The sequence below is a fragment of the Peromyscus maniculatus genome, chromosome 2, assembly GCF_049852395.1.
Source record: "Peromyscus maniculatus bairdii isolate BWxNUB_F1_BW_parent chromosome 2, HU_Pman_BW_mat_3.1, whole genome shotgun sequence".
Lineage (NCBI taxonomy): Eukaryota > Metazoa > Chordata > Mammalia > Rodentia > Cricetidae > Peromyscus > Peromyscus maniculatus.
In genome coordinates, this window is record NC_134853.1 from 10348183 (window position 1) to 10362638 (window position 14456).

Consider the following 14456-nt stretch of genomic DNA (forward strand, 5'->3'; position numbering starts at 1 on the left):
GATCAACTTCTTTTTTCTCTGAGTCTGGGTCTTAATAACATAGCCCAGGCTGGCCTTGAACTTAGGATCCTCCTTCTGCCTTCTGAATACTGGGATTACAAGGCATGTACCATTCACTCTGTCCTGACCAAATTCTTTATGACATCATGACCAATCAATCCTACTTGGCCCCAGATAAGGTTATTGTGCTAAATTTCCCAGTCTTCCCAGCGCTTTACTGGTCATTTCTTTGGGGTTAGTGTCTACCCACCGTGGTGTAGGAGGGCGTCTGTCTTCATCTTCCCTTGGGTGGTTTATCCCGTTTCCCTTGAAACATGTTTACGATGTGCACTGAAACGTCAACAAGTATGACAAACACAGAAGCTGCAATTTAGACAAAACTCTTCAACATTAAAGCTTACTACCTGAACTTGAAAACCCAAAATCATACACAGCATTGAAGATGCTGAAACAACTAACCAACCAACAAAACCAAACACACACAAAAAACCCCACTTACACCAATTCCCAGGTATGATGTTCACTTTTGTGTTTACTTGTAGAATTAAATATTAGTGATTATTCCCTTGATAATCCGATTTTAGTAACTTCAATAACAGGTTGAAAGTTACTGTACTCTCCTGAAGAGTCGACTGGCTAAGGATGTAGTCAGCCGTAGAGCACTTGTCTAGCATGCTTGGGCCCTAGATTTCATCCCTAGCACTCCAAGAAAAAAAAGCTTTATTGTCAAGTTCATATTATAATGTGAAATAACTAGGCTATATAGCCGAGTAAAAGGAGCCACTGGAATGGCCTTAAAGACAAATCAGTCTACTCACTTTTAATTCCCGTGAGAGCCATCGATTTGACATTTATGCCAACTGTCTTGGGACTCTTGTAGAATGAGGTAGAACAGTGATCAGCCTGTGCTGGATGAACTGCTTTCGGGTGAGCTGTGCTAACTCCAAGCTTGTGGTGGTGGGAGTCATGCTGGCATCCCCGCTTTCCCTGAGGTCTAACACAACAGGGGATGTGCAAGTATTTAATAATACTTCTGAGTTGAACAAATGACTAGTTTTGGACTCATGCTTCTGTACTTCAAAAACAGGTTTTAGTTTTGATACCTCTAATTATAGTCCTGATCCCAAGAGTTTATACAAATGTGGGATGCTGTTCCCTGGTTCAGAATGTCTTACCCAGGCTATCCCTCCACAGGCTACCCACCTTTCCCTCCATATACTCCTTCAGGTCAGGAGTCATCTTTCCCTCAGTATCCATTCCCTAATGGCTTTCTACCAATGGGAGGAGGTGCTTACCCACCAGCTAGTGGTGGCTACCCAGGAGCTGGAGGCTACCCTATACCTGGAGGTTACCCAGTCCCTTGGGTCCATCCTGGAGCCCCAAAGCCAGGGAATGCTCCAGCCTATCTTGGAGGCCAAGGCTTTGGGGCCCCACCTGGTGCAGCAGGCTTTTCTGGCTATCCAGAGCCACCTGCAGTCTTATAGTGGTGGATCAGCCCCGAAATCAATACCAGGTAGCTTTCCTGGAGGAACAGATACCTTCTCAGGACCCTGGAGGGCAAACTCCTTACTCTAGCCAGCCTGCTATGATGATTCAGGGGACCCAAGGGACAATCCAACCAGCCTCTAACTTTGATACAATGAGAGATGCAGAAACTCTCCTCAAAGCAATGAAGGGGCTCAGGACCGACAAGCAAGCAATTGTGGATGTTGTATCCAAGTGTTCCAATGAGCAGGGTCAGCTTGTAAGACCACGTAGGACAAGGATTTAATTAAAGATCTCGTCATAGTTGAGTGGAAATATGAAAGAATCAATCCTTGCCCTGTTCATGTCTTCCATATATTATGATGCCTGAAGTTCAGACAGCAATGCAGGGGGCAGGAACTCAGGAACAGGTACTCACAGAGATTTTGTAAGCCGGAGACATTGTTAGAGTCTACCAATTAGAATTTGGACGAGACCTGGGGAAGGACATTAGATCAGGAGCCTCAGAACATTTTGAATGTCTCTTCATGTGCATGTGCCCGGGAAACCGTGATGAGAAGCACAGTGCAAGCCAGGCAGACACAGTGGTTCAGGAAGACACTCAGCACCTTTATCAGGCTGGTGAGGGGAGGCTACGCACAGATGAGTGCTGCTTCAACATGGTCCTTGGCACAAGAAGCTTCCCTCAACTGAAAGCTACCACAGAGGCCTATTCCAGGATGGCTAATCGTGATTCCTTAAGGAGTGTGAGCCGAGAGTTTTGTGGATATGTTGAAAGTGGTTTGAAGACCATCTTGCTGCATGCCCTAAACCAACCCTGCCTTCTTTGCTGAGCGAATCGATTGGTCCATGAAAGGCGCTGGTACAGATGACTCTACCTGGTCTCAACTGCAGATACTTGAAGCCAGGGTGACCAGGTTCAGATAAACAGATATTCACCCAGATGTATCAGAAGACCCTAAGCATAATGGATGCCAACTGACGTGAATGGAGATTACAGAAAGCTGCTTCTGGCCATTGTTGGCCAGTGACAGGGATTTCTTTTTTCTTTAGTGAATGGAGCTATTTAGAGCTTATTCTTCCAAGCAATGAGACCTGTATGCAGCAGTAACAAACATCACACCTAACCAGAGTAGCTTTGTACTAAGGACTGCATCAGGGGTGACATGCTTGGTTTGCACATTTTGTTACTGTCTTACATCTCATGTAATTTTTTCCTATACCCAATCAGTGTAAAAGCCATATCAATGATGCAGTCATTTTGCAATATTTGTCTTGCTTCTTTCTCACTGCTTTTATTTTGGTCAGGATTTCAAGCTGAATAAAAATCACAATAATCTCTCTCAAAAAAAAGTTTAAACAACTTTCACCCCACCAACTTTGACTGAAGACAAGTCTGGAGTTAGAAAGCAGAATGCCATAATGTTTTACTCTGCTTATTGAGTGATCTCCCTAAGAAATGTCAAGTCTGGTTCAAAATCAGACAAAGGAGGGGGATCCACTTTTCAGCAGAGAGTTAAGACAAGTTTTCTCTAGCAATCTTGTTCATGTTGACAGGAAAAAGAATCAGGAAGAAGAGCTGTTTGAAATAAGCCACACATACCCTGGGAATCTTTCTGCTAACCCAACAGAGGCATTAGAATATCAGACACACATCTTACTTCTGTTACTCTGTTTCTTCTGTTTCTCGCTCAGTACTTCTGGCTTACCAAGTCTTGCTAATCTTATCCTGCATCTTTACCATCCATCCCCTTGACCAGAATGTTTATCAAAATCTCCACAAATACATAAATATGTCACGAAGTAAAAGTGTGTGTGGGAGGGGACAGGATAGGGAAGGAAGAGTTCCAAAGGAATAGAAAGCAAAAAGAGAGGGTTATGAGGACTGGAGACAAAAGCCAATCCCAGTCTCAGTCTCAGTCTCAATCTCTCTCTCTCTCTCTCTCTACACACACACACACACACACACACACACACACACACACACACACACACACACACACGACATAGGACAGTATTTGGGGGGAAGAAAGATCGGGGGCTAGTGATTAAGAGATATATTCAAGGTACAATGACGTGTGTGAAAACAAAAAAAAAATGTACTCTAAAACACCAAAAATATAAACATAAACACAAAATACTATTTTTTAAAAGAAAAAATATCCCAAATCTCCTCCACAGATAAGGCTCTACTTGAATCTCTCCATCTTTCCTGTGTCAGTAAGACCACCCATCTCATAGGCTCTGCTTAAAGCCCTTCAAAGACTTCCCATAGTCCACAAACCTTCCAAATAACATCTCTCAATATAACCCAACCTCTACTTCCCAAACTTCAGGATGCCTTGAAATACCCTAGGCAGTTTAAAAAGTGCAAATTTCTATCCATGCCCCATCTCAAGAAGTGCTCATTGTGTACCCAGGAGAAGAGGAAAACCTGTAGCATGAATCTTAAATGGTTTTTATTAATAAAAACAAACCTGAAGCCAGGTATTGGGGTGAATGCCAGAAGATCAGAGAAGCAGAACAAGCCACAGCCACCTCACGTCGCAGTTCCTCAGCTGATCCTGTTTCCTCAGACTGGAAACCTCTGAGTCCTCTTCCAAATGGATCTCAGCTGAACTGTTGCTCAAAAGCCTAAAGCTTAACCAACCTAGTTCCTGGTCCTCACGACTTATATACCTTTCTGCTTTCTGTCATTACTTCCTGGGATTAAAGGCGTGAGTCACCATACCTGGGTATTTCCAGTGTGGCCTTGACCTCACAGAGATCCAGAGGGATTTCTTGTCTTGTTTCTTGCCAGCTTTCCTTAAATTAACCCGTCTACCTTTTGCCTCTAGGCTTTTCCCATTCTCTTACTTCTGTAAATCTTACTCTTACTCCATGGTTTGCTGTGTAGCTGGATGGCTGGCCCCGGAGTCCTCTCCCTCCTCCTCCGGCTCCTAGCTCTCGCCTCTCCTCCCAGATTTCTCCTTCTATATATTCTTTCTGCCTTCCAGCCCTGCCTTTCCTTTCTCCTGCCTTGCTATTGGCCGTTCAGTTCTTTATTGGACCATCAGGTGTTTTTACACAGGCACATTAGCCCGGCTTCACAGAGTTAAGCAAATGCAACATAAACAAAAGTAGCACACCTTAAAATAATATTCTACAACAGCAACCTATGAGTAAATATCAAGAACTAAGTTCCAAGGAAAAAGGGGGGAAAAAGTCCTAACTATGCTGAAGAATCTACAATGCAGACTGGGTGATTACTAGAACCTCCTGGTTATAGACTCTAGGAACAGTATAGATCCAGAATCAAATTATCTTAGGCTATCATAGTTCCCTTATTAGCCATTCATTGCTCACCTCTGTGTCTGTCATAACATCTTGACAACTGTTCAGTAAACTCTTTGAAAAGTACTCTTAGCAGGCCACTAGCTTCCACCAACCCAGAAGCCACAAATACCACCAGACAGCATCTGAAACCTGGGGCAGTTTTGCCACCACCTTCTTATCTGTAGTTTCCACTGATGTATTTGGTAAATGCTTTGTGACTCAGCCCCTTGTAATTAGTAGTTCATGGAACCACTTCCACAGTGGAACATGCCATGCAGGACAATCTGAATCTGAGTTTGTGGGCTATAGCCACTCATATTTGGCTCAGAATAAACGATCTCTTCTTCTCTTTGAGGTGAGATCTCTGTTTTGTAATGCAATACTATTGCTCCTGGCCAGGCCAGCAGCCTTTATAAACCCAAGGAGTGGACATGGTTTTAAGAGAAAAATATCTCCCCCAATTTTCAAAACGCAGAAGAGAAATACCTAGCTTCTGGTGTTACATTTTTGGGGCCTCAGCCTAGATCTATCACACACGTGTTTTGCGACCTTCTAATTCTCCATGTCCAACAGACATGGCTACTGTGAGGATTAGATGAGATGACAAATGTCAAGGTCATGCCACAGTCCAGGTACCAGGTAACCGCTCAAGACCCGTTGGCTCTTCCTATGGCCAAATGGTATTAACCACGCTATTATCCTCAGACCAAAGACAAAGATATGCATTAGTGCATCATGAGCTTAGGGGACATGTTTAGAGTTGTTCATTCTGCTTCATCTGGAAACAGTTCCCAAAATTAGTTTACAAATCAAACAGTTGACTTGGAAATCTCTGAATCCAAATATTGCTAAGAGGATCCCACTCTCAAAATTCTGTCTAATAGATTTCAAAAATAATTTAACTCAGTAAACTTTAAAAAATATTATTTTTTGAGAATTTCATAAGGCCCAGGGGAACTCTTGGAGGGGCGTGTGTATAAAAAGTCTGGGAGCCAGAGAACCAGAGTGCCGGCAGCAGCCAATGGACTCTCTTCCAAACATGACATGAAATTCTATTATCAAGATTATAATGATCAAGTTCACTTATTTTAAGAGACATTTTTAGTGCTGGACATAGAGGTGCACACTTTTAATGCAGCACTTGGGAAGCAGAGGCAGGGGGATCTCTGTGAGAGTGAGGCCAACCTGGTTTACATAGTGAGTTCTAGGACAGCCAGAGCTATATGGTGAAACCCTATCTCAACACCACCACCACTACCACCACACCCCAAAACCACAAGAATGAAGAGAGAGAAGGTATGTGTGGGTGAAGTTTTTAATTCAGTTTCTTCACTTAGCTATACCCCTATAGAATATAACTGCAAACATATAAGAGATGAAAGATGGTCTGATGTGAAGATACTGTGGCTAGAGAAAGCTGCCTGTGTAGAGTCCATGGCCAAGCGTCTGTGACAAGCTTGCTAAATCTGTGTCCCTCACCTCCTTGGAGGGCCTTCCTCTACCCTACTGCTCCGTGGCACCTGCCACATACACAGCAGTACTCTGCATTGGGCTGGGTATTTGCTTTTATGGACAGACTTATTTCTTATTCATCTTTGTAGTTTGAGGGCTTAGTGCCATATTTGGACAGAGCTTGCACTATTTAAATGTTTGCTCAATGTCATTTCTGTAGCATAATAATTTCCAAGAGTGATATTTTGTTCTAGGATGCTGCCAAGAAAAAAAAAATAGTCCAACAGCATAGATCTTGCTCACTGGGTAGGTCTGGGCGCAAATCTTAGAAAGCATAATTTCACAAATCCAAATACCTGAATTGCTTGTCACAAGGCAATAGATTTCTAGTCACCTAATGTGAGATTGTTCTACTTGTCCCTTTTAGAAAGAGCTGTGTCTAGTAACACATGCACAGAATTCCTCTTTTCTGCATGCCCTATAAATATCTTTGTTACTTAAAGTTGGGATCTGAGCTGTGGAATTACTGTGTAAATTTTTGTGGGTTCTTCCCCATTATTGATTAGAAATCTGAGAAGTCAAATTCCAAATTGAGCTAGGCCTGGTGGTGAATGACTGTAATCCTAGCCAACTTACGTGATAGAGGCAGGTGGAAAGGCCTTGTTTTTTTTTTTTTGTTTTTGTTTAAGAATGAATGAAAAAGATGAAATCCAATATTCTGAGTAAGCAGTGCCCTACCTAGCCAGCCTAACCAGGAACTCCAAGCTCTGCTCACTCTTCCCACACTTGCTCAATCACTTAAGATGATCCTGGTGGGTCTGCAATGGGCTTTTCTTGCCATCCCCCACTACCCCGAGTAGCCCAATGGTGGGCCCTTGTCTTGGGTAGCAGTTAGCAGGCAACCACGTTATCCGCTCCTGGTTCTACTGCCCCTGCCCCAGAGTAAGCTTTCTAAAGACGATCGTGTAAGTCTTCTGCTGAACATCTATTAAGAGTACTCCCCTAGCTGTAGAATAAGTCTCAGCTCATTCCCCACATAGCTCCCATCACATTCAGCTTTTTACCACACCCCCAATTAGTGCATTGTTGTGTCATGTGTCCTACTCCATGACTTCACCATCTGGGAAATACCCACTCATCCTGTGACTCTCAGGCCAGATGCTACCTGTAGAGGCCTGCTTCCAGTCTTATAAGAGAACAAAGCTCCTCCCACATGGTACCTAAGCTTACAGCAATACATCAATTATTCCATAGGTAATATATTTTAAATTTGCCCCAACTAAAGTCTCTTAGGAAAAATCTCAGAATTAATAGTACATTTACTTGAAAACTGATGGATTCAAAGAACGATTAAAATTCATATTTCACTAAGAATCAAGTGTCAGAAAATGGACTGGCTAATATGTGTTTTGGGCTGGTTAAGTTTTGTCAACAGCAAAACTAGGGTAACCTGAGAAAAGGGAACCTCAACTGAAGAGCTTCAAACTGGCCCATGTGCATGTTTGTGGGCATTTTCTTGATTCATGATTGATACAGGAGGGCCCAGGCCACTGGGTAGGTGGTCCTAGGTTGTATAAAAACCAGGCTGACAAGCCTTGGGGATGGAGACAGTCAATACTCCTCCATGGTCTTCTGCTTCAGTTCCTGCCTCTAGGCTCCTGCCCTGACTTCACTCAAGTAAAGGACTAGGGACCTGGGAGTTGTAAGATGAAATAAACCCTTTCTTCCCCAAGTTGGCTTTGGTCAGTCTTTGACTAGCTCCCATTGCATGGCATGCTTTCATTCTCACCTGAGCCCCGAACTGCTGGCTTCAGTAGTCTATCTCTTCCATGTATTCTGACAACAAAACTCCTCACATATATCACATAAGCCTCTAATACATGAAAACTAAAGTATGAAATCTTGAAATTACAAAACCAAATTAAGAAATATTTCATACTAATGCAGAAAAATATATAAAAAAGACTCCCAACAACTGAAACCAAATTTGATCATTTGATACCATTAAATTTGTAAAAATTTTAACCTTTAGTCAGCAAAAATTAGCAGAAATCAAATGAAAATTGTTTATTATTCTCTGGTATTGTTTAAAAAGTGCTAGAAAGTGACTGGATATATAATATAATATGTATATTTATATATACATAATATATATTTCAGTTGCCTTTAATATGTTTCTCCTGGCCCCCACGGAACTCCTAAGGAGATTGTCTTCAAAAGAGTACAACACTTGGAAGCCAATCTTGACTCCTTACATATTAATTAAATTTCTCAGAAAGCAGCTTAGTTCGAACTTAGCATATTATACAACAAATATGAAACACCAACTAAAACAGAAGGTCAAAATTCTGAAAAGCTGATTTGATTTTATTCTCAGGAGGCTGTTGTACTAAAGCTGAATGACTTACATAAATACCTTTGGCATTTGCTGGATCCTGTTCCTAAACACAATGTTCATATTTCATCTATAATAAGAAAAGCATCTCAAAGATTTGCAAGGCACTAGTCTTGCAAGCGTCCAGTTTGGTGTCTTGAGTGAAGGGAGATTGGCAGAGTCAGCTTAATCCATAATGGAAAGTTGTGCGTGGGGAGCTTGGGCTGCTGGCAGCTGCCGCTGGGAGGGGTCCACAGCTGTACTCACTTGCACATGGGATTCTGCCACTTGCCCAAAGACAGAGCATCTCTGCCTCAGAGCTGAGGTCAGAGTATATATAGGACAGGGTTGTGAATGCCATCCCAATTCTGAGGGGCTTCCCAGGGAACATAATAGTCCTATGGCTTTCATTATAAATACAGCTGTACTTAAAAGATATTGTTGCTTCACTTCTTCATATTTAGAGTAGCAGGAACGTGTTCTATTTCACACTAAGTGAGACAGAATTTGCTGAAATTTGTACAAAGTGAACTTCAACTACTACAGTTGAAAGTCAGTCAACATCTGACCTCAAACCTAGCTAATGACTGCAGACTTGCAGCTTTTTTCCCCTCCTGTTTTCAAAGCCAGTTCTCACCACACAAATCTCTGCAGGATTAAATGTTGCCTCAAATCCCATCCATACCACAGAAAACATCTTCTCCTTGCCTTCCTTCTTTAGTCAGATTGAGAGCCACGCCTGTATGACTTGAGCTTTAAAAACAATGTTTGTGATAATCTGACAGGCTAACAGTGCAGCACTGACTGCAACCTAACATTAATTTTCACTAAATTTGTATTTGGTTACATCTGCTTCATCAAAACACATGCCCACCTCATGGTCTGAGTTTCCTAATGAGCCCAGATTTGGGAGGTTGAGAAAGAGGGTTTGAAAGAAGGGTCCTTGGAAGCCAGCCAGCCTAATGAAGGTATGAGAAGGCTCTCCTAACAATGTGTTCCTGAGTTGTGTGCGATGGCCTGTTAAATAGTAGGTGAGTGATGGAACATCAGGGCTGAGGGACAGACTGCCACAGTAGTTTCTCTGTGTCCCTGAGTTAGGCCTCCCAGTTCTCTAGCAGCCAAGCCTCACTCCTGGCTTGGGGGCAGGACAGAACTGTCCCTGGGAGGTCATCTTTCTAGCTCCAGCTGTTCTCTCTGCATGCCCACAGAGGATCCTAGGGACAGCTTCAGGGCCCTGATATGGAGAAGTCATGTCTGTCATTAAATACTTCATAGACAACTAAGTGGAAAGAAGTTTGGGCAGGCTCCCTGTTTGCTCCCACAGGAAGGGGCATTCTCTGTAGAGGAGAAATACATCTTTTTAAATTGCTTATTTTCCTTGCCTCTTAAAAATATAATTGCCTATGGATCCTGCACTGACTCCACACAGATGAGAGGCCAGAAATGGGGTCCTATGTGTGTGACGCTGAGGATCAAACCCATAACCTCATGCATGCTATACAAGTACTCTACACTGAGCCACATCCTCAGCTTCATGGAGCAGGGTGGCACTCATAACTGTGCACACAGAGGGTCCAGCTTGGTGGAGAGCGCACAGTATGATGATGTAAAGAACACCAGCAGCCAGGCAAGGATAATAACCCATGCTCTGCTCAGTGGGACATGTCTGTGTGTTATCTGTTGAGTAGGCTCCTCGGTAAATTAGTCTCTAAGGCATTAGAAAGACTTCATCACAGGCAGTGGTGGGCACACGCCTTTAATCCCAGCACTCAGGAGGCAGAGCCAGGCGGATCTCTGTGAGTTCCAGGCCAGCCTGGTCTACAGAGCGAGATCCAGGACAGGCGCCAAAAAAAGAGTTCATCTTCACGCAAAAACTACTGTGCTGAACCAGGGCTACGAGTTGGACCACCCCAACATCCATTCCATTTATGAGCTGTCGGAGCGTGTGAAGGGGACAAATGTACAGATCCAAAACAGCAGGATCCCCATGACACATGGCAATGACAGATATCTGGGAGAAGCCCCAGGGAGAGCCCATTATGGGTAGTGTGGCAGAGACTAGAGGCCTTGAGCCAGACCAAAGATTCACAGCAATGAACACTTGCAAGTAAAGATGTACGAACTAAAGGGTAAACTGTGTCTCAACAGGCCACACTACAGCTTCCACAAGATTCTTTTCTTTCTTTCTTTTTTGTTTCTTTGTTTTGTTTTGGGGGAAGGTTACAAGGGCAGAGGGCAGATGCGAGAGGGCAGGGAGATAAGCAGGATTGGAATGCATGATGTGAAATTCACAAAGAATAAATAAAAGTAAAAACAAAACACAAAACAAAATCCCAAAAATCTACTGTGCTCACACCTAAGAACTGACTAGATCCTCCCAGTGGTAGAATAACAGCAACAACAAAAACTCATATAAAAAGTAACATGAAATTGCTTTTAAAATTACTTAAAAATACGACATGAGACTGTGTAGCCTGTCATGCTAAGATTCTGCAGGCTGAGACAGGAGGATTACTAGTTTAAGTCCTGTGTGGGCAAGACAAAAGCAAGGCTGTCTCAATAACACTAAGTAAACAAAAGCCACTAAAACAGCAGAAAAAGCCAATAAGCAGAATACAAACTTTTCATTTTGACTCTCAAGAGAAAGAATATTCTTCTTCTAATAGAATTTGAGAATTTCAATGACTTGACTTTCCACAGCTCAGCATAGAATGAAGAATCCTCTCATCTCAATCTCCTCCCCCAGCTAAAATCAGTAGTAATCAGTTTATTTTGGATCCATAGCATGCATTGACTCACAGGGGACTTTGGATTTTAATTACCCACAAATGAAGTGTGAATTAAATGAAGTATTTTTATAAAGGACTGATCTATCTATCCTAGCCAACTTCCTATGTTAGGTTCAGTTATTGATTCAGTTTAAGAAAACGGCCCTGAGAAAGAGGCAGAACAAGAGAAAGTTTCAGAAAAAATAAAATAAAGACAGTTGAATATTCAGGAACCTTTGACTCTTAGGAGACAATAGGCTCTCTTGCTCTGGCTCACTCATACTTCACTGCTGTCAAATGCACAGAATGAATCAATGTTATCATAATAATTATGGAATGAATTCCTGCAGGTTCCTAATCTGTACAGGAATTACTGTTTATTATTGGACCCGTTCAACTCCCACTGAGAATGGAGACACCTTGTCAACTTACAGCTCTGTCCCCTAGTTGTACCCCTAGCCCTGTTGGTTTCATGAGGAAGAGGGGTACCTGTGATACTTACTTCTGCATTTTCTATACTTCCTTGACTATCAAATTATGCCACAACAAATTATTAGCACTACATTTTCTTCCTTCAAACTATGGTTCATAAATGCAGTGCAAAACCATCTGAAGCCCTGGCAGTATTCAAACCTCGAGTGATGAGAATTTAATTCACTATCCACTGACTATCACCCAATCGAAGTTCATGCTGGGGACACAAAAGGGAACAGAGCCACCAGGAGGGTCAGCTCCTCCCAATCCAGCTGGGAAGAGAGAGTCAGCATATGACTTAATCTATACTGAGGAGGGTGGAATGGAGTGGACAGAATGGGGTCCTATGTACCTTCCTTGTGGACATATACTGACATCTGAATGAGGACTCAAGAGCTGGCCATGGGGAGCCAAATGTAAGGATCACTTCTCACTTGCTCTTTCAACCAAATGCTTTCTCTTCCTTATAATATTTTTGCCAAGTAGTAGGAGTCTCCTTGAACATCTTACCTAAGGAATTATTGAAGCCACAATGGAGTAAATGGTGACTGAATGAAAAACAGTATTTAAAGGACAAAGGTGACTGAAGGAACTTCTGGAGAAAGAGGTAAGACAATGGTCACTGAGTGTGGGTGGTAGGTCAATCACATGGTCAATAGGAAATCTTGGATAGAGCCTCATTTCTATCTCTGAATATGAAGGGAGTGTATCAGATCATATCTCATAGCCATTCAAGTTCTGGAACTGTGCCCTTTAGTCTTCCTTACCAAAACTGATTTCTATTAAGCAAGCACAATGTTATAAGGGATCCATTCTTAGGTATAATGCTCTAAATACTTCAGTGAGTCTAAAAGTGAGCCCAGCTGGTCAGGTCCCAACAAAGGGTAAACACGGGTCAAGGAAAGACAGGGGGCCTGGGTTGAGGTGTTGGCATATTCTACCTGGTTTGAAAGTCTCCCAGAGAGTATGCCATCTACATAGCAGGAGGCTGAGGCCAGCCATTGGCATGGAAGCTTAGGGGTGGCTAGGCATGCTTCCTTCTTGAAATAACCGCAGCTGCTCTCCTAAGATTTCTTAAGCAACAAAACTGAGACCCATGTTAGTCACTGATGATGAATTTTACGCCAGTCAAGACAAGAAGGGAAGAAAAAAAAGACATTTTTATAATACTTTTTGAATCAGAGCAGAAATCCAAGGAAAAGTTCTATGGGTCAACAAATTATCAGAATCCCTTATAGTTTTATTTCATTTACCTATGTGTGCACATGTAGGCATGTGTCTGATCAGAAGACAGCCTGCAAAAGTCGGTTCTTTCTTTTCCCTGTGTAGGTCTGAGGGATCATACTCAGGTCATCTGGCTTAGTGATCAATTCCTTTACCCACTGAGTGTTCTCCCAGGCTTTAATTTTGACTTTTTAAAGGACTAATCTGCTAAGCCATCTATCTACACATTGTATATTCACCCTGTGATGTTTAATATCTACTCACAGCACGAACTCTAAACTCAACTGTTTCATGGGCAACGTCAGTCCATCAGCTCCTTTCTGCAAAACTCAAGTCAAAACTATATTAAAATATCTATTGCATCAGGGGCACTGGGAAAGAAGGCATAAAAGTTTAGTTGAGTGTTTTTAGTTTTAATTTTTTTGTCTGTTTTGTCATCTGAATACTACCTTCATATTGTGGAAAAACAAAACCACCTCACACAACTCCAGCCCTCTTGAAAACAAATGAAACGCATAGTCCAATACTGTGAACTACAGGCACGGTGCTGCACGGATCTCTCAGACTTACACATTTCATACTTCCTTGACTGCAAACCCACAGGCAGGGACTACTCAGGCCACCTATTCCCCGGCAGCTGCCATCTTGCTCTCTGCTTTTTAGTTTGGCCATTTTAGATGACCCATTTAAGAAGGACCGAATAGTATCTGTCCTGTCATTAGTTTATTTCACTTAGCATAATGCATTGAGTATTTTTCAGTTGCTTAATGAAATCTCAGCTGCTGAAAGCCTAAGGTCTGAAGATGTCTGGACTATTAACTATGATTGACTGTGACACAGTATATTCACATATGACACAATGTCCCCAAACCACATGCTACTCTGTCCAAAGAATATGGCTCTGATTTGGGAAAACGTTTGATGATGCTAGTATAACCAGAGATTGTCTCCGAGCCACAAGTATGCCCTTCAGTGAGGTGGTTTCCTCTCATTTAAACAAATAGTTAGAATATGTCACTTGTAAGAGTGTCCTGCATGGGTTTATTTCCCCACTAATTCTGAACTTGCCTGTAGTGTGTCACTAACTTGTAAGAAGAGCATGGAATGGAAGATTCCAGGAGTGCATTTAAAATTAGAGACTGGGGCCTAGCAAGCAAAGGATGCAGCGTCAGCTCTCAAAGGGAGCTGAGGGCCAGGAAAACCAGTGAGACTGCATGAGCCAAGTACCCTGAAATGCATGCAGACCTAGCGCTTAGCAGAGAAAACTGTTATACCAGAGGCTGCTTGGGAAAGAGGGCAGGAGAAATCCTGCATGGAAGCTTGGGTTGAGGAAAACTGAGGGCTAAAATACAAAAAAGTGACCC

General features: G+C 42.5%; 1 protein-coding gene and 1 pseudogene across 4 annotated transcripts in view; one reads left to right on the forward strand and one right to left on the reverse strand.

Annotated features, from left to right (window-relative positions):
* The window catches only part of Jph1 (junctophilin 1), an 87680-nt gene that overhangs the window by 64939 nt on the left and 8285 nt on the right, over positions 1 to 14456 (reverse strand). The gene's annotated exons all lie outside the window — the stretch shown is intronic.
* LOC102919056 (annexin A7 pseudogene) lies at positions 1167 to 2704 on the forward strand (annotated as a pseudogene).